The sequence below is a fragment of the Thermobia domestica genome, chromosome 7 (genome assembly GCF_964235325.1).
Source record: "Thermobia domestica chromosome 7, izTheDome1.hap1.1, whole genome shotgun sequence".
NCBI lineage: Eukaryota > Metazoa > Arthropoda > Insecta > Zygentoma > Lepismatidae > Thermobia > Thermobia domestica.
In genome coordinates this window covers 64,756,082-64,783,391 of record NC_137460.1, presented here as the reverse complement: position 1 = coordinate 64,783,391, position 27,310 = coordinate 64,756,082, and the positions used below count along the sequence as shown (strand labels likewise).

Sequence of the window (27,310 nt, the reverse complement as noted above, 5' to 3'; positions counted from 1 at the left end):
ATCGCTAAACCGTCGATAGCGAGCTATTATTAGCTCTCGGGGACATTTTCGCGAAATCGCGTTAACTCTCCGGTTGGCTAACCTTGATTCCTACACTGAGCTGACGCTAACGACAGGGAGCACTGACAACAACAACTGCTTGTTTCTCTCGCATAACTGCCATTGTCAGCCTCATCTCACAGTTGATTGTTTACGCGTGGGGGTTGTGCACGTTATGTTTTTCGTGTGTGTATTAGACATTTGCTAACTATTGTATACGCGTAGGGTTGTGTATGTTATATTTTTCGTGTGTACATTAGACATTTGCTAACTATTGTATACGCGTAGGGTTGTGTATGTTATGTTTTTCGTGTGTACATTAGACATTTGCTAACTATTGTATACGCGTAGGGTTGTGTATGTTATGTTTTTCGTGTGTATATTAGACATTTGCTAACTATTGTATACGCGTAGGGTTGTGTATGTTATGTTTTTTGTGTGTACATTAGACATTTGCTAACTATTGTATACGCGTAGGGTTGTGTATGTTATGTTTTTCGTGTGTATATTAGACATTTGCTAACTATTGTATACGCGTAGGGTTGTGTATGTTATGTTTTTCGTGTGTATATTAGACATTTGCTAACTTGGATAGTTTCATTTCATATTTACTACAAATGTAAGTTTATAGGCAATAAACAAATCTAAGATCCTTTTAAAAAAAAGAAAAAGAAAAGAAGTTGGTAGTTCTTTTGGTTGATAGTTAAAATTGGATTTAAAAACGATACGGTAGCTCAGAAGCTTCAGAAGTTTGGCGACTACTGCTTTAGGGTAAATTTCCATGTATGGTTTCCACGAAAAAGAGTAAAATCAAATTTTGTGTGAACTACCATTCGTTACCAATAATAAAATTGATGTATTTTTTTATTCTTCTGGGATAGATGGTTTATTCGTTCATATTCTGTACATGTAAAAAGATAACTATGCTATTAACTAGAAGACCGTAACTATTGTTTGTCTTTTCCTAATGGTGAGATGTATACTAATAATAGTGATGCACATACTTTTGATAATGACGTACGTACATACTAATTGCCAGTAATGAAAACAAAACGCAAACGATAAACAAACAAAAAATGTATGTTCTTACATAAACACATAACTATAATTGCTGCGATGTATGTACATCTTGCTGATTCGTAATTCAGAACTACTTCTGTTTCTGCCCTTTTAACTTTAAAATGACTCCGCATGGAATAATATACATGCCCAGAAGATATATTAGAGAGTTCCCTAGCGTCCAGAGATGTTAGCCGTGAAACGAGCCTGAAGCTCATTATTTATTCAAAATAGGTCTCTTGTGAGAAGCGTATAGCGTTGAACTTCATTAAACTTTATTTTATTTACTTTTTTTTTTTTGAAATATCATATTCTAAATATATTACAGAAAGGGTGTGAGATCGATTGCAGATCTCGTATAGTGTACTTTGTTCGATGTGATTAGGGAAACTTTCTCAGCACCTATTGAACAAGAGTTTAAGTCATTAATTCTTTAGCACTTACTGAGAACGACAGAATTATGTAAATATGATCCGAAGATTCTGTCATATTGTGAAGAATCTGTAGTTTTTCATCTCGAATGACGGGGAAAATTAAAAGAAAATATACCATTCCAATAAAACGCAGGGTATACCATTTTTACTTTCGAGCAACGGTAGAAGAAAAGAACGTATTATAAAGTATTCAAAGTTAATTCCTAATTATTTGTAAATTTATTTTATTTTATTTTTTAGATTTGTAGAGTCAAGCTCTACACAATGTGTTTGTACACTACATGCGTGAAAAATAGTCCTATACAAAAAATAAATACAACGTAAAGAGATTTCATAAAAAAAAGACTTACATAAACATTATGCAACAACAAAAAATGTTTAAAGATACAATAAAAATCATTGGTCGGTACAAAAAGTTAATTCTAAGGGTCAGCAAAGTTAAAATTAATAGTGTAAAGTCAATACAGATTAATAGAAAAAGCTAAAATTCATCATAACATTATTTCACAATGTTAAAATAGTTTTAATAAGTAAGCCTTTGTGCCACTATTGTCAAAAAAGGCCAAATTTATACAATGTAGCCCAAAATTCTTTAATACAGTGTTGTAATGACTAAACACTTCTCAATTAAGTTCAAAAGTACAGTATTATTTCATTTGTAAAGCCCCAATAATTGTCAAATAATAGCTTGCAAGTTGTCATTACAAACATCAGACGAATTACTCTCATTACTTTCAACTCCTAAAGCCTGGATTCAGGTTGGCTTTAAGCCAATTCAACTGTAACTTGTAGCACATGTTATGGTGAAGACGCCAGATTTCGATCACCTGCACACGCCGAGTTTCGACCAACCACACATTAGTATGGTAATAGTGAAAAAAGAAATCGGATTCGATATTTCAATGGATTTATACTTTTATAGCCTCTACATGTAGAAAAAGAACATATTTTTGGATGTCTGATTTTAAACTTACGGTTTTTATAAGCTTCTCTACGGGGGTGTTTCGAATTTCCTTTGTACTCTGCAAAATACAGGTAGTTTACTAGAGAATGAAAACAAAAATAAATGTGAATTTCTCGAAAATGACTCAAACCTTTTCGTTTGTGTTTCATGAATCAATATATAATTAGAATTCTATAATATGTTATGTCACACTTCTATCAAAATAATGCAATAGTTTACTTTTGGGAGTAAATTTTTCCTTGGAAAATTTCCCCAAATATAATTGAGACGATTTTGTCCATATTTCAAAAATATATTGCAACATGACAATTTTATTTAACCCTCGCACTACCTAGGCATTTTTTGTAGCGCGGACTGTCAAGAGGTGGTCATTTTGTATCCACCTGTTAAGATTAAATATGAGTTGAGTTGATGTTAGTTTAGCGTCCTTTTCAGCAGCGAGGCTATATGAGACGTGGACCTACCGATTAACGTGTAATCCGAACCACATGAGCTCCCGCCGGGAATCGAACCCGGGTCTCCCACGCCAAAGGCGCGTACACTAACCGCTTAGTTAAGATTAAATAGGGGAAACTATACAGTCGTGGGCACTCTGATAGTGATGGGCACCTATGAAAATTATTTTCAAATAATAAGAGTCTGAGCGCCTGTAGCGAGCTATTGACGATTTTCAAATGTTGGTACGCCTTTCTTCTTTACGCTCACCGTTTGTCAATTGTCTTTCTTCTTTCGTGTGTGTGGCAGGATGTAGAAAAGTGCGCGATGTGAAACGTTGTGATAGTTGTTGTTCATTTCTAAAGAATTCTTTTAATCAGATAGGTGTACTGATTAAGGTTTTGTTTCATTATAAATCAATTGGAAATTAAAATTTTGTGTTTTGAGTGATTATTAAATGATAAGAGCACTTCATGCTAATGAGATGTAAGTCTAAATGAGTTTTGCTCTCAAATCATGAGGTGCTCACCACTGTATTTTAATTTAATGGAACATGACAGTGATGGGCATCTAGTGCCCATAACTATATTTTACTATATGAATTTTTTTGTCGTTATTTTAAGCCTAAAGTGCATTTTAGGTTGTTGTGTTTCTTGCTCGAAAATTTCATGAAATTTAAAGGTTATTTAACAGTGATGGGCCCAGTGCCCATTACTGTAGACTCACTATGCCCATCACTGTATGGTTATATTGGATTAAGCCACGGCCTCCTTTGTTATACAAGCCAGAACCTTGAATGTGGCAACTGCGCAAATCGGTCTGTCACAGACTATCCACCTTCAACACTTGGCAGTCCTCAGACTATTTCTCTACCATTTTAGCGAGGATCCTCCCTTTCTCTAGACATTAATGCAGAGAATTTGGGCAGCCGGCTGGGCTGGGTGGATAATCTGTGGAAGGCAAAAAGACGTAGTTGCCATTTCAAGACTGGCCTGTATAACAATAAAGGCGGCCGTGATTAAGCATAACAATAGAACTAGGCTTATTTTATAGAGACCCCTTTCTGGAAAAATTGTACAAGGGATTGTATAACTACGATCTCGGTATAGGGCCCATTATAATCAGGTTACTTAAGTAGATTTAAATTTCTCATGTATCTGATTACATTTAATTTTAGGGAAAACGAGGAAATCTGCACTTTTACCAATATGAAAGGTAGGTTTCGACGCTTCGACTCAGCTAGACCTAGATCATGATCCCAAAAAAGAACAAGAAGGGAAGCGCTGCACAAATGTCAGTGTGCGTTGGAAGTCCAAAGCCTCTTTTTTTTTCATATTGCAAAGTGTACAGATTTTTCCTTGAAAATTAATAACAAGGCCTATTCATATTTATCACATATGATTACATTTAAAATATAGCTACAGTCCTCGCGCTAGAAGAAATGCCAGTGACTTACGTTGTGGCCATGTATAGTACTTACACGTGAAGTTATGAAGTATGAAATAGGCCTAGTTGCTTTTTTAAGCTGAATTTTGTGATGTAGTGGCCAGTGTCTATCGGTGATTTTTGCATTGATGCCTCGGATGTGATTACTCAGCACATCATTTGCCAGTGTTGTTTATACCGGCTTTTAAGAAACTAATCACAGCGTTTTCACTCAGGTAGCTGCCCAAGTTAGTTTGCGGCCCTGAGTGAGGACTGAATTATTTCCAAGATTATTTAAATACAATTTAAATGCAATCAAGTTTTCGTGATTTGACTTGTGAGAAGTTTTGTGATTTACTTGGGCCCGAGAAATGCAATCAAATAAAACAGTTTACAGATAAAGCTGCAAATGGTCATGAAGAAAAATGTGAAGATTTTCGCCTTCTCTGTAAGATATTTGAAGAATTTTCTAAAGACGAAACACTCATAAAAATCCACACAAATGATGAGTTGCCATCAGATGAAGCCTCAAACTCAACAAGATTACAACAGACTGAAAGTGCTTTAGCAGAACAACTTGAGGAAGCAAGCACTTCTCTACAAGTTGAGGTGACACCAGAAGAGCAAAACAGAACTACTGACCGGGGTAAAATGTATCCAATCAAGAAATCAGATATGCCGCTTTTTTAAGGACTGTTTGGTATGGCCAGAAACGCCAAAGCGGAAAGGTCGCAATATTCAAAGATTCCTATTTGTAATAACATCAGATAAATGGAAAAGAGCTGCACAAAGAGAAAAGAAATACAAGAGAGGGAGAAAGAGGAAAAGAGAAGTTAAACAGTTAGGTCCAGCTGAGAAAGTAGAACAGACACACGAAGATACTCCTAGTGTTAATCTATTTTCTTCTGAACGTACAGGTATAACTGGAGCTGATGTGGAGAAATTACCTTCTGCCGCTCCGGCTAAAGAGTGCTTTTTGGCGAACGACAAGAGTACAAAATTGAAGGAGTTCATTCTTCTTCAGTATCCAAAGAAGATTCAAACATATTGAAAGTGAGGGTGTTGGAAAACAGTACGGAACAATTCGAAAACCGTACTTTTTTCACTTTCTGGATTGTGTAACCAGTGTGTTGAGAGTGTAGGACCTCGTTTACCAGGAATGAACTGCAAACGCTGTGGACAGGCTGTTCATAAAGCTTGCCTTTCTGTGGAGAAGCCTACGATGATGATGTATGTTATTGTATCCAGTGTTTGCAGATCTTAGACGAAACTGAAAGAGACAGCGATTAGGCAAACAGAGTGCCTAATTTCTTGTTTTTTTTATTAAAATTGTTATTATAAAACTACAAAACATCAAAACGGGATGCTGTATTATGCTTTTATGTAAAAAAAGTAATGTATCTTGACATTAGTAAATAATTTTAGAAATTTCTGCACAGGTGCCCATAACTGTAATCAAAAGTGTCCAACTCAGTCTCTGTAGGGCCCATCACTATAAAAGTTATAGTACTTTTTTTTAAAAAAAATATTACACGTACCTAACGTTAAATTTCAGTCCGATATCATATTTGTTTTAAAGCCCATACTGTAACAATATTATTTAACAAATATCAGATTAATATGGCCAAACGTATAAAAGTTATAAATTCATTACTAAAAAAAATGCCTTAAGGTGCCCACGACTGTATAGTTTCCCCTATATCTCGCAAAAGAAACAAATTAGAAACTCTCACAACAATCTACAATGAGTGAACAATAGGGGAGAGGAAGGGAATGGCGATCAGCTCACTTTGCCCTCTTGCGTGACTACGTTTTACAGTATAACCAGCTCAATTTTCAAAATGGCGCAATGTTGGGAATGCCGATGAACGTGATCGGTTTACCATCATGGTGATGGCCATTCCTAACAAACATTTGGAATACTTCTCCAGCCAAAAATTATAAAAGAGGCTAGACCTAAGATAGGTAATACGCCTACTGAGTCAAACACTGAAACTTTGGTATCGGTGTAACCTTTGTAGATCGTGGGTGCATGCTGACTGTACTGTTGTGGACTACCACGTGGATGTATCTGTGACATGTCTTTGGAAAAACATCAATAAAACACTCAGTTGACGTTTCTCAGTCTTTCGAAGGCGCAGTTTAGAAAAAAAAAACTTGAACTGCCTATGAAACTATGTGTGTTTATTAAGCTTGTACTGTGATCGCCATTACCAACATGTGATGGGAATGGCGACCAAAATAGCAATTTGAGTTTTTTCCATCGTGTTCCCGAATTAAAAAGATTATCCTCTTTTTTATTTTACACACTTATTGTAGAAGGATTGGAGTACGTATTTACAAATTTGTTTCAATATATACGTACTTTGCAAATGAAACTACGTATTAACCCATTTTTGTTAGGTGATCGTCATTGCCCACCTCTCCCGTACACAAGATGAGATTAAGAGCTATTTATTATACCGTCATCCAAGAGTGACACCTCTAAATATGTCACATATCCTACCGACGGGGGCGGAGGGGGGGGTACTTTGTGCCGACAAACTTAAAATAGCAAATTTATAAGACACACTGACGTTAAATTTGCACCATCGTCAAATATACGCTTTAGCTAAACATATTGAGAAATTATATGTATATATATATATATATATATATATATATATATAATCAGGGTGTCTACTGAAATTTCAAAATGAAATTTCGTGACTTTTTCGTGACCTTTTCTTAATCAAACCATAAAATTTCGTAACATTCTCAAGTGCAAATTTGAGTACGAATTAGGTCGAGTTTTCATAGATGTGATAGAAGCAAACTTTGGTTGCGATTTGGTAGCGTCTAAAGCCGACCATAGACATTTTTGGTGGTGAATTTTGACGTTTTATAGAACAAAATTCTCCGGTCTGCACTTATATTTGTACAGGTAAAAAAAAAATCGCGACCCAAAAGATAAATTTCGTGACTTTTTCATGACTTTCATGACCGTTTTCTGATTTTGTGACTTTTTCATGACTTCCGTGACTTTCGTGACCGATAGACACCCTGTATATATATATAATTCTAAAGAAACGATTGAAAGGGTAATTACAGAAACATACTGTGATGGGCACAAAGCCCCGTTCTTAGTGTGAGGATTAATAATCGAAACTTGAAAATTTACTGCAGTGCCCTATACTTTTTCTATTTTTTTTTACCTAACTACGATTGATAAGTAAATAAAACTCACTGCGTATGTATTTTGATTTATAGGAAGTAATAACCAGTTTTAAATAAATATATCCCTTAAGAGAACCAACAGATTATCGCTGCAGAAATAAAACCTCGCCATTGTTATTGTATATATTCCTAACACCCTTTTTTATATATGTATTTTTCCGTCATCTTGTTCTACATCTACCTAAAGGTCTACGTCTGTGAAGTTGTCCCGCCCACCTAATGAATTTTTTCTTTTTCTTATCTACATCGTTAGTTTATCGTTAGTTTACGTTAGTTTTGATAAAATTATCGTTAGTTTCGAAAAAATAAAATTTTTATTCAACAAATAAATGGGCAGGCCAACTTCATGGTTCCCCACCCACAAACGAATTTCAAAAGCTTTTCATATCACATCGTTAGTTTATCATTAGTTTACGTTAGTTTTGCTAAAACTATCGTTAGTTTCGCAAAAATAACAATTTTATTCGAGAAATAAAGTTTCCCACCAACTGTGGATTAGCCCACCCATATTGAATTCTCATAAAATTCCAACTCATATCGTTAGTTTACGTTAGTTTTGCTAAAACTATCGTTAGTTTCGCAAAAATAACGATTTTATTCGAGAAATAAAGTTTCCGCCAACTGTGAATTAGCCAGCCCATATTGAATTCTCATAAACTTCAACTCATATCGTTAGTTTATCGTTAGTTTACGTTAGTTTTGCTAAAATTAACGTTTGTTTTGCAAAAATAACGATTTTATTCGAGAAATAAAAGTTCCCGCCAAATATAAACACAATTACATAGCAGGCATACGCCTATCATGTTCCCTCAGGTACAGTACATGAGAATGTGTCCAGTATGTGCCTTATATACTTCTTACGTATGCCTGTTATGTAAATGTGCTGTTAGGGTTTACATTCGGCGGGAACTTTTATTTGTCGAATAAAATCGTTATTTTTCCAAAACAAACGTTAATTTTAGGAAAACTAACGTAAACTAACGTTAAACTAACGATATGAGTAGGAAGTTTAAGGGAATTCAATATGGATTGGCTAATTCACAGTTGGCGAGAAACTTTATTTCTCGAATAAAATCATTATTTTTGCGAAAGTAACGATAGTTTTAGCAAAACTAACGTAAACTAACGATAAACTAATGATGTGATAGAAAAAAGTTTTGAAATTCATTTGCAGATGGGGAACCGTGAAGTTGGCCTGCCCATTTATTTCTCGAATAAAATCGTTATTTTTGCAAAACTAACGATAGTTTTAGTAAAACTAACGTAAACTAACGATAAACTAACGATGTGAGTTGGAATTTTATGAGAATTCAATATGGGCGGGCTAATTCACAGTTGGCCGGAAACTTTATTTCTTGAATGAAATCGTTATTTTTTCGAAACTAACGATAGTTTTAGTAAAACTAACGTAAACTAACGATAAACTAACTATATGAAATGGAATTTTATGAGAATTCAATATGGGCGGGCTAATTCACAGATGACGGGAAACTTTATTTCTCGAATAAAATTGCTATTTTCGCGAAACTAACGATAGTTTTAGCAAAACTAACGTAAACTAACAATAAACTAACGATGTGATGTGAAAAACTTTTGAAATTCGTTTGTGGGCGGGGAACCGTGACGTTGGCCTGCCCATTTATTTCTCGAATAATTTTAGCAAAACTAACGTAAACTAACGATAAATTAACGATGTAGATAAAAAAGGAAAATTCTTTAGGTGGGCGGGACAACTTCACAGACGTTAAAGGTCTCTCTTCCGAATGCTTCCCAATAAAATTGCCAACAGAATATTGTGGATGGTTGAAAGTCAGGTCAAAAGTTCTTTTGCTTTCCCACCTCTGTTTTGATTGGGGTTCACATTGTTGTTAATTACGCTCACTTTTGCTTCTACAGCTCTTTTCAGATTAGAAGCAACATAAGCAGTAGCCAGTGGTACGTGATATTTAGCGCAGCGTTGCAGGATTGCGGATTCCCCTTTCCCTTCTGACCCTTTCTCCACCTAGCATTATTTCAAACGAATCGGCAGCATTATTCATAATGTCAATAATGTTATTCCAATAAATATTAGAATATTCACTGCCCGTGCTTGAAATACAAATATGAACTAAATTAATTATCTTTAAATTTATTTTATTAGAACTCCTAAAAATTTGTCTCTTTCATCTTGCTATCACCACCGTGTATTTTGTCAGTTTGTTAGTCTGAGTCTTAAATTTTTTATAACAGGTTACACATTTATTTCATCAATATTTCATGAAATCTTCTCTTGTAGTTTTTCTATATCTTGTGCAAAGGATTATTCCAAGTCTTCCTGTTAATGTAGTTAGTTTCCTTGATGGCTTAGAGATTCCTTCCTCGCTGACGACTTCCTTGCTTCAGCACGGATGAATCACAGAAATGAAATTCAATTCTAAAGCCTCTGTTTTTATAGTTTCGGAAATTAAGTTTTTGCGTTTTCTTCCTCTAATGCGAATTTCTTTCTTACTCTTTTTTTTAAAAATATATATACACTAAAAATAATTCTTGGAATCACTCGAAAAGAGCTTTTCATTTTCATTCAATTATTTTCTAAACATATTTTCTATACCTCACGAGAATATTGTGAATTTTATTTACTAAAAAAGAATTCAAGGAACAGGTATACGAATAAAGGTAAGAAGCCTTGTTGCCACCTAATTGTATCAGCTCTCCCTGTTTCAAAGCAGTCAAGTTTGTTTTGGGTACAATAATTGTGGTATCATTTAGATGCTGGCGTGTTTGTTCAGCAATCACGAGTTCGTATGTTGATAATCAAGAAGGAAAGAAATAGATGATGAAATAGTCAAACGTGAAACGCTAAGAAAAACCAGAAAAAAGAGTATGTTTCAAAATGTTTTTTCGAATCAAACATAATCTAATTTCTATATTTACACTACTTGTATAATATTATACATATGAAACTGTTTGGTTAAAAATACACAGTTACATATGCATCTCCAAGCAAAGAGAGCCAAGTAGTGTTTAGTAAGTTATTTTGTTTACTGTTCTTTGATGGGTTATGGGTTCAATTTTATATAAGAGGGAAATATTCAACAAAAGCTTGGATCAAAATCTACTATCAGTTATCTAAGACAACGTATTCTAAAGATTTTCACAATTGAAAGGTAAGGGGAAAAATCAAGGAATGTCCATGTGCGTGCTTTTTCGGGTGCTTTGTCCTACCTGTTGGTGACTCTTGGTACTATTTGACTGTATATGCCATGCATGCGTAGATGTAGAAATATCCATGTAACAAGGGGCAAAAAATTTGATAACCCTATTCTGTTTACGTTGTATTCCATATTAAAATGCCGTTTTCTCGAAAATGCAATTTTGTGACATTCCTTCTTTTTTTTCCCTTACCCTTCATTGTTTTCTATGGAAACATTTAAAAGTCTGTATCATGACCATCAGTTGACATAGAATCATGTGGTTTGCACGTATGTGTTTGCAATTGATTTTTCTACTTGGAAAAGACAGAATTTAATGTAGCGATACAATATTTCTAGGTAGTCTGATATTGACAACATTAGCAGTGGTGCGGAAAGTCAGTTTATACTATTGCCTACCACAAATTGACAACACCGCGTTAACTCCGGTTGGAGAAAGTAGACAGTTCGCTCAAAGACACGTAACTTACCATTTGAAAAGCGCTATAGACTTCCCCATTGCTTCGTATTGGAGCGGATGGCGTAGTCTTGTAATTCAGCTTGTGTTGAGGGGAGGGGGTAGTATGGGAAAAGGCCTGTACGGTGAAGGTTGATCTTGTATAATGGTATTTGAACCCTCCAGTTGCATCGGGTTCAATCCCTGCTTGTGTTTCAGAGCCTACGTTAATAGTAGGTACGATTCATCATAACCTCAGTGCTACATAAGAACTCAAAACACAAAAGCTATCACTCAAATTCACAGAGACGATTTTATAGATATATGGTGCTGTGTTATATGGCAACGCTGTCTTGTGCGACATGACCTTGAAACATATAGTTTTTTGTCACTTACTATAGAAATCGCGCATATTTCTATTCAAGGTACGTGCAGTGATTTATCCAGAATTTAAACTTAGGGGAGTGTTCAAAAAATCTGGGGGGTGCAATCTTGCATTAAGGTCGTATACTATTATGGTCTTTTTAATTAGCTTTTTTTTTTCTAACCAAACTAAAATTCGTTGATGCACGAACGATTGCATTGGATTTCCTTCCTCAGCCAGAGCCAATTAGCGTCGACTTTCTCATGCTTGGTGTGACGTCGAGATGAAATCATTGGCAATCGATTGATCAAACGTTGTTTTGACGGTCATAGCCGTGTAAAGGTTGATTTCCATTCAATCTTACGTTGCGTGCTTTGCTAGAAAATTTATCTTGTCCAAAGTAGGTTGTTTTATTCTATTGGCACTTAAAAACAAGAATTTAAAATCTTTTAAAAACCAAAATAGCAAGATTTTTAATAGTTTCTTCCCGTTCTGCCTAAAGGCCCTCCAGCACTTTGTAGAAAATATTTTAAATGATCTTTTGAGACGAGGAATTCTGTCCAGGGATTGATTTCTTCAAGAGAATTTTTCTTTAGTAATTGTAACAGACTCTGTAATAAGAATAACTATTTCTTTAAGTTTTATCATAAATTTTAGATGTTATTCTACTTGTTCTTTTCGGAAAAATGACTAGATACAGTTCTGTTATTAAGTGTCATTCACATCTGTTTAACTAAAAATGAATGTGATTTTTAAAAAACTACGTGCAGAGAAATGGGAAATTGATTGACTCAGTTGCAAGAAAGCCGTTTGACATTGTATCTGAAACGAAGATAAAACAAACTTACTTCGGTCTAGTATCAAGTCATTTAACAACAAAATTGTTATTCAGTTTTCCAGTAGTTCACCTCCAACATCCTAAGGCTCGCAGTCAGGGGCGGCTTTAGGATTTAATTTTTGAGTAGGCCCGCTCCCTCGCGTATGGATAAATATGCACATTTGATTGATTAATGATAATAGGAAATTACTTTTACAGTAGTGGTTGATTTTGTTTATTGAATAATTATTTATCATTAATATAAAAAGTGAAAAATATATTTACTCTTTATTATATCTTTTAGTATTCATATATTTTTCAAAATTTTGGGTAAGCTCGTGCCTACGCGGCCTACCCGCTAAAACCGCCACTGCTTGCAGTACGTAAAAGGTGGCACAGTTCATATCCTCAAGACATATTTGGCCATATACGTGGTGTGATTGGAAAGTTTTAAGACAGTTGGCAACACTGCTCAGAAGGAGTAGATATAATCGCCCGTTAGAATGGAAGCGGTGGCTTGGTGTGTCCTTGAGACATGTTGAAACATGCACCCAGATACCTTTATTGAGTACGGCGTAGCAACCAGTTGAGTGCGGCCATGTGTGTGTGTGTGTGTGTGTGTGTGTGTCTTGGCGGATTTTTAAGTGTGCAAAATGGATAAAAAATTGGAACAACGCGTTTGTGTGAAATTTTGTTTTAAAACTGGGAAATCTGCTTCGGAGACTTACGAACTCTTAAAAACAGCTTTTGGAGACAAATGTCTGAGCAGGTCAAACGTGTTTATCTGGTTTCACAGATTCAAAGATGACCGCGAATCAGTAGAGGATGACCCCGATCTTGGCGGCCTTCAACATCAAAAACTAACGAAAACATTGCGAAAGTTGGCGATTTAGTGCGCTCGAACCGTAGACTTACAATTAGGGAGATGGCTGAAGACCTAAATTTAAGTTTTTGTGCGATTCAGTCAATTTTAACTGATGATTAGAACATGCGTCGAGTGTCCGGGAAATTCATTCCGAAAGTGTTGACACACGAGCAGAAACAACAAAGACTTGAAGTGTCCCAAGAACTGTTTAATCGAGCCGAAATGAACTCAGATTTCTTGAATAGGGTAATAACAGGTGATGAATCATGGGTTTATGGGTATGACCCAGAAACAAAGGCCCAGTCTTCTCAGTGGAAGAGCCCAGATTCACCAAGGCCAAAGAAAGCGCGACAAAGTCGGTCGAATGTGAAGACAATGTTGGTGCTTTTTTTCGATTTTAAAGGTATCGTGCATCATGAATTTGCCCCTAGGGGACAGACAGTCAACCAGGAATACTACATAAGTGTCCTTCAACGTCTGCGCGAAAATGTACGATGGAAAAGGCATGCCCTCTGGAAAAAAATTGGATTCTCCACCACGACAATGCACCAGCGCATTATGCGTTCTCGATCCAGGAATGTTCGGCCAAATTCAACATTCCTGTGCTTTCGCAACTCCCGTATTACTCAAATTTGGCTCCGCCCGACTTCTATCTCTTTCCTAAATTAAAATTGTCATTGAAAGGGAAGATATTGAACTCAGTTGAAGACACTCAAGCAAACACGGAGAGTACTTCACACCATCAAAGAAAATAATTTTCAGGAATGCTTCCAGAAGTGGAAACAGCGTTGGAAACGCTGTGTTCATTCAGCAAGAGACCACTTTGAAGGAGATCCACCACAATAGCCTATAAGTACTGCCATTTTTAAATTACAAGCCCAGTCTTAAAACTTTCCAATCACACCTTGTATTATGCAAACAATGCAAGAGGATGCGTAGGACGGCCCTTATCCCCGATTATCTGACTTTTTGATTCGATTGAAACTACAAAAAACATACAAGTATTTGAATATTGATATTGATATTTTTATTGCTGCTATTTATATTGATAATATAAATATGAAAATAGAAGTATATATACTATTGCATATAGTATAGAATTATGTATATAAGAAAAATTAGCTGATAAGGTGATGCCGAAAAAGGAGTTGCGATGCAGAACACTAACATTCTCTCTTAAGAGTCGCCTTATGCATCCTCTTGTCCTTACTAAATATATGGCCAAATATGTCTTGAGGATATGAACTGTGGCACCTTTTACGTACTGCGACTCTTAGCATGTTAGAGATAAACTACTGAAAAAGTGAATAAAATCTTGATGTGAAATAATTTGACATTATACCGAATAAAGTTTATTTTATGTTCGTTTCAGTTACAATATCAAACAGCTTTCTTGAAACTGAATAAATCAATTTTCCATTTGCCCGCAGGTATTAAAAAAAATCATCTTTACCAAAGTAGATGTGAATAACACTGCCGATAAAAAACTGTGTCCTCGTCATTTTTCCGAGAAGAACAAGAAGAATAAAATCTAAAAATTATGATGAAACTTGAAGAAATAGTTATTCTTCTTACAGCCTCTTTTACATGATCCTGAAACGAATATTCGGACCCAAGAGGAACGGGAATGGGGAATGGCGGAAACTTCATAACGAGGAACTACATAGTGTATACGTTTACCCAACATTGATAGGGTCGTCTGTCTATGAGGCTTAGGTGGGCAGGTCATGTAGCTAGAATGGAAAAAAATAGAAACGCTTTTCAAAGTCTTGACTGGAAGACCAATCGGAAAACGATCATTAGAAAGACCTAGGCGCAGATGGGAGGACAATATTAAGATGGATCTCGCAGAGATAGGAATACAAAGTAGAAACTGAATCCAATTGGCTAAGGATAGAAGTCAGTGGAGAGCTTTTGTGAACGGGGCATTGAACCTCCGGGTTCCATAGGCCATAGAGTTAGCGTCTTACAGCCTATTTTAGAATTCCCAAACAGATTATTACGAATGCAGGACAATCTCCAAAGAAAATTCAGACAAAACGGACTAAATTCAGGCGACAGAATAATAGGCGCAGATTAATAAAAGAATTATTATTTTTTATTTCAACTGTTACGCGTCTAAAATGTTATCTGAAATAAGGGACGGATCCAGTGGAGCGACCGGGGCGATCGCCCTCTAGAGGAGGGAACTTTCTTATTTTATATATAAATAAAACTCATCCCACAGTTTGGAGCTCTTAAAAGTAGCTCTAAGTAGCAGTATTACAACCCACCGCCCGCCCCCTCAGAAGTCCATCCTGGATCCGCTCCTATCTGAAATTCTTCACTTTATGGAAATAACATTTTAAAAAAAGCTGAAAATCCAATAAAAGACGTAAGACTTATACTAAGTATATATTTCACATTTTGATCTTTGCAAAAAAGTAATAAAAAAATCGGCCAGTATTTCAGAATTAAATATATATACAGTACATTACTCAAAATAAAAGACTGTTATATGCTACCACACAAGAACGACATTTTAAAAATCAAATAGCATCACATTCAGTTTTCGTAATTAAATGGATGGTCTTACTGTAATATGCTAAACGTATTTAAAATGTATTAAAGGTATAATAAATAGGAATACCCAGAACTTTTCATATGGGTATGCGTAGAAGTAATTAAAATTAATTTGTCCCTTTATTACAACATTTTTACGTTTTATTGAGATTTCAGCATTTTAAAAGAAAGAAAACTTTATTTCAGTTGAAAAAATACAGATAAGATTTCAGAATATATGACAATTGAAGAGAAAAAATAATCATATAGGGTGTGTCCTGGTACATCCAAAATATACTCCTGTGATTTTGTCCCTTGGAATTTGACCTCGTCAGAATTTTCCTTGCATTTTGACCGCTTGGATTTAGTTCCCGCTCTCGTTACTACAGCCATTTTATATAATATGAGTTCCGATCTCCACAGAAACACGCTAGGAGTCAAGCTTTTCGGTGCTGCATTTCTCTTAAAATTTCCTCTTCGCACAGAATTCCCTGTCTCCAAAGATCAGGCAATACAGGAATTCCCGTTCTACCTAAAGATAAGATCATTTAAAATAATTCCTATAAAGTCCTGGAGAGCTTTAGACAAAACGAGAATGAATATTTTTAATATTGCACCCCCTGGTTTGGGAAGTGTAAGAAATTTATTTCCGGGGGTGTCCAAAAATTTTAGGGGGGTACTGGGGGTGTATATAAATCACTGGAGACGTGTCCTGCTATATTAGACTTCTTGATTGTATTATCCTACGATATTCTATGACCTATAGTCAGTGGCGTATTTACGGGGGCTTCCGGGCTTAAGTCCCCTCGAAATCTTACTTACTACAGTAAAGTATATGATATATCTTGCAGAATTTTCACATTTTCAGGCAAAGCCCCCCCGAAAGTTAGCAAAGCCCCTCCCGAAACAAAATCGTAAATACGCCACTGCCTATAGTTGTTGTCATGTTCTGTATTATGCAGTTTTTCTTATTCACCGGTTTGTTTGTGCGTATGTGTTTCTTTGAACAAACAGAATTTCCTTTTAAAAAAAAAAGTTATGAAAGCCTTAAGGCTATATTCTTCTAAACGAGGCATTATTTTTCCGATGCGCTAAGCCATTCTTTCCTCTTCTTTAAGTCACATACACCCACCATTTCTCGACAACTGTAACAATGCTCCAAAGTAATGGTTTGTACTTAGCACAAGCCAAACAGAAACAGATCAGTGAGGACGAACATATGGTTATTCGCTGATTTTCATTTTCATTGGTTATACTACCCCTGTGCTGTACCCAATTTCTGCACCTTATCCAATGAAAGCAAATGGCACATAACGGTTGTATGATCGCATTCCACAATTTGTGCTAATTCCTGCTTTATTTGGCGAGGATTATCGCGAACCAACTGATTTAGGAGGGTCACAATGAGAAGACAAGATTCCAGAACGTGATTCATCACACAAAGCTCTTCTCAAAAACGAGAAAACCATTTCTGTGCCATTCTCTCAGAAAATGCTTCATTCCTATATACATCACAAATTTTTCTCGTGGCTTCTTCAGCACTAGATACTCGATTAAAGTCGTAGAGTAAAATGTGCCGGGGGTGTTCCTTTCTCTCTACTTGACACTCCATATTGATTAGCCTTGAACAATGATAAAACGAGCTTTTAACATCTTACTAACTCCTGTTCGCAACAATCAAACTCCAAACTGAAGAAAAACTATTGAATAATGAGGTTTTACATTGCAGTGTTGCCAAACCAATGAAGTTTTGCACTGACTTAAAATTACAATATGCTAACTCTGCATATCTAATCTAATATAAATAAAATAAAGAGTTTGTTTGTGTCTGTGTGCGTCCTGTGGACCAGACGAGTGGACTCAGAGTTACCAAATTTTGGTCACGGGTACCTTGGTCCAGGCCTCAGACTAAGACGAAGCGCTTTTTTTTTTTAAAAAAAAAAATTCGAACCAGGGGGTCTCAGGAAGGGACGTTTACCGGGACATGAAAAAGTAGTAGAAAATGACCCATTCATAGTTGCGGTCGCTGAGATCAATGGTGAAACTCCGATTGCATTAACTTCCAAAGTCACCCCATTCAGCTTCTGACCGGGGATCACCGGGGGGATACCGAGGCATGTAAAAATAATCCAAAATGACCGATATTAGTGTCAAATCCATAGTTTTCGCTGTCACTGTGATGAATGGTGACACTTCCATTAGCGATGAATTTCAAATTCAGCTAGCATTGTATGCGGGCCGGGGGTCACCTGCGGGGAGGGGGATACCGAGACATGTAAAAATAATCTAAAGTAACCGATATTAGTGTCAAATCCACAGTTTTCGCGGTCGCTGAGATGAATGATCTGACCCATGCGAAGAATGGGTATTTCAGCTAGTAAATAAATAATATTTCTTATGCTTTTCGTTAAGTGAGCCAGACAATATCAACAAAATACTATTAAATAAATTAGTAACCGTCTCCAAATCTTTTCTTATAAACCTAAATTTGGGTGCGCAGTTTATTACGTCCTAATCCTTGGGCATCTTAATTTATACACTATATGGAGGTCTTGAAAGAAAATCACTAGCTCATATACGAGGAAGAATCGGAAACTAAGGTTACAAGCCCGATATTTCTAGAGTTTCATTTGTTATAGAAAAATGAGGAGTTTGCGGTAATTTTAATACGTGGAATGAACAAGTGTGCTGAGTTTCGGCCACCCGCGAACTAAGACGCTAGTTGTGTGTAAACACAAATGGCGACTCGCTTGGAAAATTTTTCTCGCGAAGAAGTCCGCTCAGTTATTCGATTTCTGTGGGCAAAATATGTAACCGTGGCTCAAATTCACCGATAGACTGTAATCTCTCCTCAGTATGTCGCAGAATGGTGTCGAAAGTTTACTGTTGGAAGAGAAAACGTCACCGGAGCGCAGTGACCGACCCATTACGGCATCAACAGATTTGAACACAGCTCGCGTGGAGCGATCATCCCTCATACAGCCCGGACCTCGCTCCAAGCGAATTTTACCTGCTCCCGCACACTTGAAGGAGCATCTAGGAGATCGCCGCTTCGCTTCAGACGAAAAGGTGAAACACTTCGTGAGAACTTGGCTGAACACACAGGAACAGGATTTTTACCAGGAGGAAATGTTCAAAGTCACCCCACGTGGCTCAACCGATATGGAAACTGTGCCAAGCAATACGTATGTACTGTCTGATGGCTGTATTGATTGTATGAAAAAATATATACACGTTTCACTACAGGCTTTGCAACCTTACTTTGTGATCACTCCTCGTACAATATATTATAGAAAGAAAACAATGAACATTTGTTTGATTATTGAGTTGTTGATGATTGAACTTTTGTTTATTGTACTTAACGCGTTACTATGTAACTATATTATATTATATCGTGGTGAAATGTGTTCAAGAACTATAGAATAAATATTTAAAATAATTTCCGAACTTTCTTGTTTGCTTTACTTCGACGAAGTAATGTTGCTAATACATCCGTGTGCTGAGAAGCGTGATGATCTCTTTATGTGATAATTTTTTAATTGATTGGCTAGCGTTCAGTATGCAGAATTCAAATCAGTGAAAGGAAGTACTGTTGCTTTTCGGAGCTTGGTCCAACTGAATTTTGTTGTGGAAGCGAGAGGAATGACTTCGTACTACCGGAAAATTGAAGGATTGACATTGAGACAAAGAATTTAAGTTGGAGCTATGGTACAGATTGCTTCGTTCGAAGAACAATGTGGCAAAAGCGGAAGAATATGTTATTTTTCTTTATAATAATAATAATAATAATAATAATAATAATAATAATTATTATTATTATTATTATTATTATTATTATTATTATTATTATTATTATTATTATTATTATTACAGCATTTTCTTCTGTCTTCTATGGACGGTCGGTAATAAAGTAGGAACGAAAATGAAGCCGCAGGTCCAAAGAATAAAACAGAAACAATGCCAACAGAAATTGAAACTATTTGTGACGAGACTGAATTTGGTTTCAGTTATATTCGTCATATTGTATTTGGATTGCTTGCTCGCTTGATTCATTCATTCACTCATTGCAGTTTAACGTTCCTTTCTAATATCTAAGCCATCAAGACCCTAATAGAAGTAGTCTGCAGTTTAAACCAGCATTCAGAGCAGTACGAAGGCTATTTAAGGTGTAACTTACTGGTTAAACTCAGCATTTAGAACATGAAGGTTATATGAGATGTAACCTGCTGCTAAAGCTCAGCATTTCTAGCACCTAGACTATATAAGATGTAATCTACTGCTTAAGCTCAGGATTTTGAGCACCAAGGCTATATGAAATGTAATCTACTGTTTAAACTCAGCATTTTGAGTACCAAGGCTGTATGAGATGTAATCTGCTGCATAAACTCGGCATTCATACTGACAAGGCTATATACATGCAATCTTCTGCTTAAACTCAGCATTCATAATGCTAAGGCTACTTGAGATGTAATTTACTGCTTAAACTCAGCATTTATAGCACCAAGGCAATATGAGATGTAATCTACTGTTTAAACTCGGTATTCATAGCGCCAAGGCTATTTGAGATGTAATTTACTGCTTAAACTCAGCATTCATAGTGCCAAGTCTAAATGAGATGTAGTCTACTGCTTAATCTCAGCATTTATAGCACCAAGGCTATATGAAATGTAATTTACTGCTTAAACTCAGCAATCATAGCGCTAAGGTTATTTGAGATGTAATTTACTGCTTAAACTCAGCATTTATAGCATCAAAGCTATATAGATGTAATCTACTGCTTAAACTCAGCATTTATAGCACCAAGGCTATATGAGATGTAATCTACTGTTTAAACTTAGCATTTTGAGCACCAAGGCTATATGAGATGTAACCTCCTGCTAAAGCTCAGCATTTCTAGCACCTAGACTATATAAGATGTAATCTACTGCTTAAGCTCAGGATTTTGAGCACCAAGGCTATATGAAATGTAATCTACTGTTTAAACTTAGCATTTATAGCACCAAGGCTATATGAGATGTAATCTACTGTTTAAACTTAGCATTTTGAGCACCAAGGCTATATGAGATGTAACCTCCTGCTAAAGCTCAGCATTTCTAGCACCTAGACTATATAAGATGTAATCTACTGCTTAAGCTCAGGATTTTGAGCACCAAGGCTATATGAAATGTAATCTACTGTTTAAACTTAGCATTTATAGCACCAAGGCTATATGAGATGTAATCTACTGTTTAAACTTAGCATTTTGAGCACCAAGGCTATATGAGATGTAATCTGCTGCTTAAACTCCGCATTCATACTGGCAAGGCTATATAGATGCAATCTTCTACTTAAACTCAGCATTCATAGTGTCAAGGCTATTTGAGATGTAAATACTGCTAAAGCTCTGCATTTATAGCACCAAGGCAATATGAGATGTAATCTACTACTTAAACTCGGCATTCATAGCGCCAAGGTTATTTGAGATGTAATTTACTGCTTAAACTCAGCATTTATAGCACCAAGGCAATATGAGATGTAATCTACTGTTTATACTCGGTATTCATAGCGCCAAGGCTATTTGAGATGTAATTTACTGCTTAACTCAGCATTCATAGTGCCATGTCTAAATGAGATGTAATCTACTGCTTAAACTCAGCATTTATAGCACCAAGGCTATATGAAATGTAATTTACTGCTTAAACTCAGCAATCATAGTGCTAAGGCTATATGAGATGTAATCTACTGTTTAAACTTAGCATTTTGAGCACCAAGGCTATATGAGATATAATCTGGTGCTTAAACTCCGCATTCATACTGGCAAGGCTATATAGATTCAATCTTCTACTTAAACTCAGCATTCATAATGCTAAGGCTATTTGAGATGTAAATACTGCTAAAGCTCTGCATTTATAGCACTAAGGCAATATGAGATGTAATCTACTGCTTAAACTCGGCATTCATAGCGCCAAGGCTATTTGAGACGTAATTTACTGCTTAAACTCAGCATTTATAGCGCCAAGACTATATTGATGTAATCTACTGCTTAAGCTCACCATTTATAGCACCAAAGTTCCATGAGATGTAATTTACTACGTAAATTCACCATTTATAGCGCCATGAGTACTGCTTAAACTGAACATTTAGAGCTTCAAGACCATATAAGATGCAGCCTACTGTTTAAATTCAACAATTATAGCACCAATGCTATTTGAGACGTAACTTACTACTTAGTCTCAGTATTTATAAAAACGGAGCTACACAGGATAAAACCTACTGCTTGAACTCAGTATTTATAGTACCACAGTTATTTGAGGCATAATCTGCTGCTTCAACTCAGGATTTAGAGCACAACCTATTGCTTAAATCCAGCATGTACATTGTACAGCCTGAACGTTATACGACTTTTGGGTCATATTGTAGGCAAAAAATCTTTCTTTATACGTGTTTCTGTTTACGTAAAGAATAGTTTTTAATTGCTAAATTAAGATGGAGGTTCATGAAAAATATATAAAGATTTTGTTGGTAAAATATCAAACTACTGCCAAAGAATACTTCTTGAAATTGGACCTTTCAAAAACGTGAATTTTCTCTATTTGGTACGAACGTTATAAAATAGAGCAAGATGTTAACATATTTCATATTAGACAACACAAAAATCCAAAATATTGACCGAGGAAGTTTCTTGCGAAACGAATAATTTCTAGAAAGTTAACCTTGACAAATTATTATCACGACACGTGTGTTCTTCCCATGTGTAAAGACTTCTTGGAAGTGAGTATGAATTATGCGTGAAATGTACTATGTTTTTTGTAAAAGATCTTTTATCACAAAGACTTCCTGTCGCAAGAGGATTCAGAAATTAAAAATTCTATTTGGTTTTAATACTACACACAGGAATTCTTTCCCCAACACTTGCCATCATGGTGTTTGTATTGTTAGCGCGCATGCCTTTAGATGCGCGTGATCTTGGGTTCGATTTCCGATGAGGACAAAGAATTATTTATGTTGACCTAGCGTGTTAAAGAAATTAGGAAGCTCCTTCAACCAATGCGATGATTACGGTCATGCAATTCAGCTGCATCAATTCTTGGAGGGGGACGGACAATAGTACAGGAAGTTCACAGCTGTAGTAAATTTAAATGATGTTTGTGACTTAATAATTCTTGAACCACCCGACCGATCTCGATCAAATTTTCAACATAGATGATGTTCAGGCTTGAAATGGATTTTATCATTTCACTTTGACGGTACAATGTAAGGGAGGGGGAGATATATAAAAATAAATGAAACTTAATAACCCTTGAATCACGAGACCAATCTCGATCAAATTTTTAACGTAGATGAGGTTCAGGACTGGGATGGTTTTAATTATTCCACTTTGACTATGCAACTTAGGGGAAGGAAAAAATATGTAAAAATACATAATAATGAAAGTAGAGGAGGGGAGACATTTAAAAATGATAGAAAATGGTCGATATTGTTAAATCCAGTTTTCGGAGTCGCTGAGACGAACAGTGACACTTCCGATGCCGTTTAAATCCAAATTCAGCTCTTTATGTCCAAAATGAAACGTATTCTTCCCATTCGAAGAACGGTATTCTGCTACCTCTTAATAATCTCAGAGGTTAACGTAAAGACGTAAACGAAAATCTCGTAAATTGAATTAATAGCATACAAGAAATTACGCACGTTACCCACAAACTATGTGCCGGAACATTAGAGATTATTTGTTGCTAGAAGTTTAGCGGCCCATTTCAGTACCAAGGCTATATAAGACGTAAACTTACAGTTTAAAGTGGGATCCGAGAAAACGTATTGCGTTCAGTGTTCCCGCACCGAGGATCGAAACCGGAACCTTGTGTACACGCACTAGCCACTAGACCAAAAAGGGGAACTATTAGAGATTTATAGTAATTGGTATGTGAAACTTGTTTGGATATATGAAGCAAGGCGTAGAGAGTAAATGTTTATTACCAGAAATGCGAGAAACTTAAAATATATCTTTCTGTTCAAGCGTATTTCGACTGCTTACCATTTGTAATATTTAAAAGTTATGCTTCTTTAGAAGTGATAATATATTGGTAACATGTCTTCGACCACGAATCTGCAACTAAACATTGTTCAGCGTAAGCTCTAAACTCCGATAAACAAAATATTTTTATCCTTCCGCTTGTCACAAATACGATTGGCTAGTGATGTATCACTCCCACTTCCCACGGGGAGGAGCAAATTGTGCACGTGCATTTTGACAATACTGCCTCGTGTTGTCCAGATACTTACGGCAGCAGCAGAAAAGAAACTCGAAAGATAAAAAAAAAAAGTATTTGAATTTCGCTCGTAAACAATTGTTGCTTACAGTAGTGAGTAAAGGTTTGCCTTGTTGGTGTTTCACTACAACACTCGCGGAACCGGGATTCATGCCAGTCATCTTTCAGACTTTAAAAGCAGAACACCCGTCCACAGTTGAGTTGGCGCCATAATTACTGCGCATGCTTAGTGTTTATTTCTATTGTTTCATTAGCCACACTCGATTGAAGTATTATTAGATAATCCGTATTATATTTTTTTTGTAAATAATATAGAAGTTTTATATGAAGCTTCATAGTAAAAATAATAACGCAATCACATGAACTATTTTGCGGAGGAGTACAAGCGTCAGTAGGACAACAACAAATCAGCGAGATTTAGTTTCACTTGGCTTTGTTTATCGCAGTTTAGAGCTTACGCCGAACAATGTATAGTTTCAAAACTTTATTGTATATGCAAAACAACTCAAAGTATTTTACAAAGTTACTTGTAAAGACATGCGACAATCTTAAGTGAATTTACGTTATTTTGTAAAGATACAATATTTGTCATAGAGTTAAATCTTCATATTTCTAAAATTAGAATATCAGAAAGCAAACGTAGATTGAAAGATTAATTACCTCCTAGAAAAATTAGAGTCAATTTTTACGTGGTATTTTCCATAAGTAGAAGCTTTGTTTCGTTTTAATTATATACACACTAATTATTTGCTGAGCAAAACTATATATATATATATATATATATATATATATATATATATATATATATATATATATATATATATATATATATATATTCACAATTTGTACTTTAAGCTTTCGTAACAGTTTATTCCACTGTTGGTCTATGTTAAGTCCTGAGTTCCAGTTCATTGCTTTATTAACCTCCATTTCAATACATCGTGCCTCCTTCCATTTTCTGACTATGCTTCTATTCCACATGGTGTCCGATGAAGCCAAAGGTGACTCGAAAGATTCGACGTTCAGAATTAATAATAGTGATACTATCTATTTATATGAAATGACACTAAAAATTTCATATTTAGTTAAATGTGTTTGTATAATTACTAGAAGATACTAAATTTTTTTTTATTTCGCATGTTTCATTTAAAAACATGTTCCACGGTAACTTTTGTAGAAATATTTATATTATATTTACGAGAAAAAGACGAGGCCCATATATTAGACCAAAGGATATGGCATGAAACCTTTAAGTTTTACGTCATAAAGTGACAGTGATGATGACAAGTGAATAAAAGGGTGGAATGAAGAAAGTGGACAGAAACGGGATAACCCGATGGAAACCCTCGCACACGATGTTTGTCCACCACAAAGCTCACTTGGGCGATCTGGGTTCGAACGAAAGACGCTATGCATTAGAGGTAAACGCTCTATCACTGAGCCACCGCAGACCTCAAAATTAGACCAATAGTTTATCTGGATGAAATGTGCACTTCAGAAATATTGGTATAATGGGTTGCCATTATACAGTTATTCATAGTACTCCAACATTCAGATGTTGATAATTTATCCTTTAAAGTTGTTTGAATGATATAAACTAACATAGTGATTCTAGCAACAACTGGGTTAGTCATACGCGAGCATATATCCGTATTTTATTATCTTACATTGTACAGCAAGAACTTTTTATCCCACAAAATACTTTTCTTAGTATAGAATAGAACGTCGTATAATAGATTTAAAAGCCACCATTCCTGAATCGACAAAGGAAAGAGCTCTTTTCTTCGAAAACGTTATTCACATGTCAAATACATTTCTAAAAATATCGTAAGAATACCACTGAGAGATGAGAACACTGGTCGATAAGTTGATGGATGGTGACAGATTTTCTATTGACTGACGAGATATTGAAATAAAACTCGAGTTGAGTTGACAAACATTTCTCCAGCATTATTTTAAACTCATTTTATGTATTTAATATATATAAAACTTGTTCAGAAAACTGACATTAGAAGCAAGATATGTAAACAAAAGATAGTGATTTAGATGGAACGTGTCGCGTAAACTTTTCCTTTTCTATAGAAAAAAAAAACGTTCAAAAGTGTTGCTTTCAGAAATGCTTTTGGTTGTAAAGCAGAAAGCATTGGTGGAGCTGAATAAGCATTTTTTCTGTTCTCTTATTTCTTGGGATTTTCTATAAAACAAACTCGTAGACGAAAAGTTACATCTTGTGTTTCATTTTATTTCAATAACTAAGATACGATGGGCCTTATGCAGAGTCGTTCTCACTTATGATTAGCGTCATACTAAAGGCCTGACTACTGCAGGAAACATGTCAGTTGAACTCTTTAGTATGACGCTAATCATGCGTCAGAACGAGTCTGCATAAGGCCCTATATGTTTTTCTTAGTAAACCATTTTTTTTGTTTGTTTGAAATTTATTTTGTCTGAGTCTTATGCTCAAAAGCAGTTGCAGTCTGTGTAATAAATATCCATGCGGGGACTGCAAATTTAGTAGAAGATTGATTGATTTTTGTGTTTAACGTCTCGTTCAGCAGTGAGGCTATATGGGACGTGGATCTACTGATTAACGTGGAATCCGAACCACATGAGCTCCCTCCAGGAATAGAATGTGGGTTTCCCACACCCCAGGCGCGTACGCTAACCGCTTAGCCACGAAGAAACTCTTAGTAGAAGAAGAGTAGAATGGCCAGTTTGTGTGCTTTCAAAATGTTTGTGAATAATCTGAAAATGGCAAAAAAAAAAAAAAGTAGATAATTTTAAAAATAGTTAAAATGTTAGTATTATCAATACAAATTTATAAAATCTTTGTGTCAAACCAAACAAATTAACTTCTGATATAAAATTTTAGTTTAAATGATAATTTTATAAGGCATTAATGCATTTGGCTTGCCACAGACTTCAAAGTTTTTATCCGTAAAAGTTAGGTCTTTTTAAAATTTGTTTTCTGCTTTTTAGCGCTTTTTCATTATTTTCTGCTTTCTAAAGCTTTACACTTATTTTCCACTTTCTAAAGAGTTTTTTAAAAATTGTTTTCTGTTTTTAGCACATTTTCATTATTTTCTGCTTTTTAAAGCCTTTCACGTATTTTTGAACTTTTAAAATTGTTTTTTAATTATTTTCTTTTTTAGTACGTGTTTTCATTATTTTCTGCTTTTTAAAGCTTTTTGCTTATTTTCAACTTTTTAAAGTGCTTTTTTAAAATTATTTTTATGCTTTTAGCACTTTTCTGACGTTTGTTATTTTTAAAACTATAT

At 35.4% G+C, this 27,310-nt stretch overlaps 1 protein-coding gene across 1 annotated transcript in view; it reads right to left on the bottom strand.

Moving 5' to 3' along the window:
• LOC145690173 (phosrestin-2-like) overlaps positions 1-27,310 on the bottom strand; it is a 624,883-nt gene that overhangs the window by 483,593 nt on the left and 113,980 nt on the right. The gene's annotated exons all lie outside the window — the stretch shown is intronic.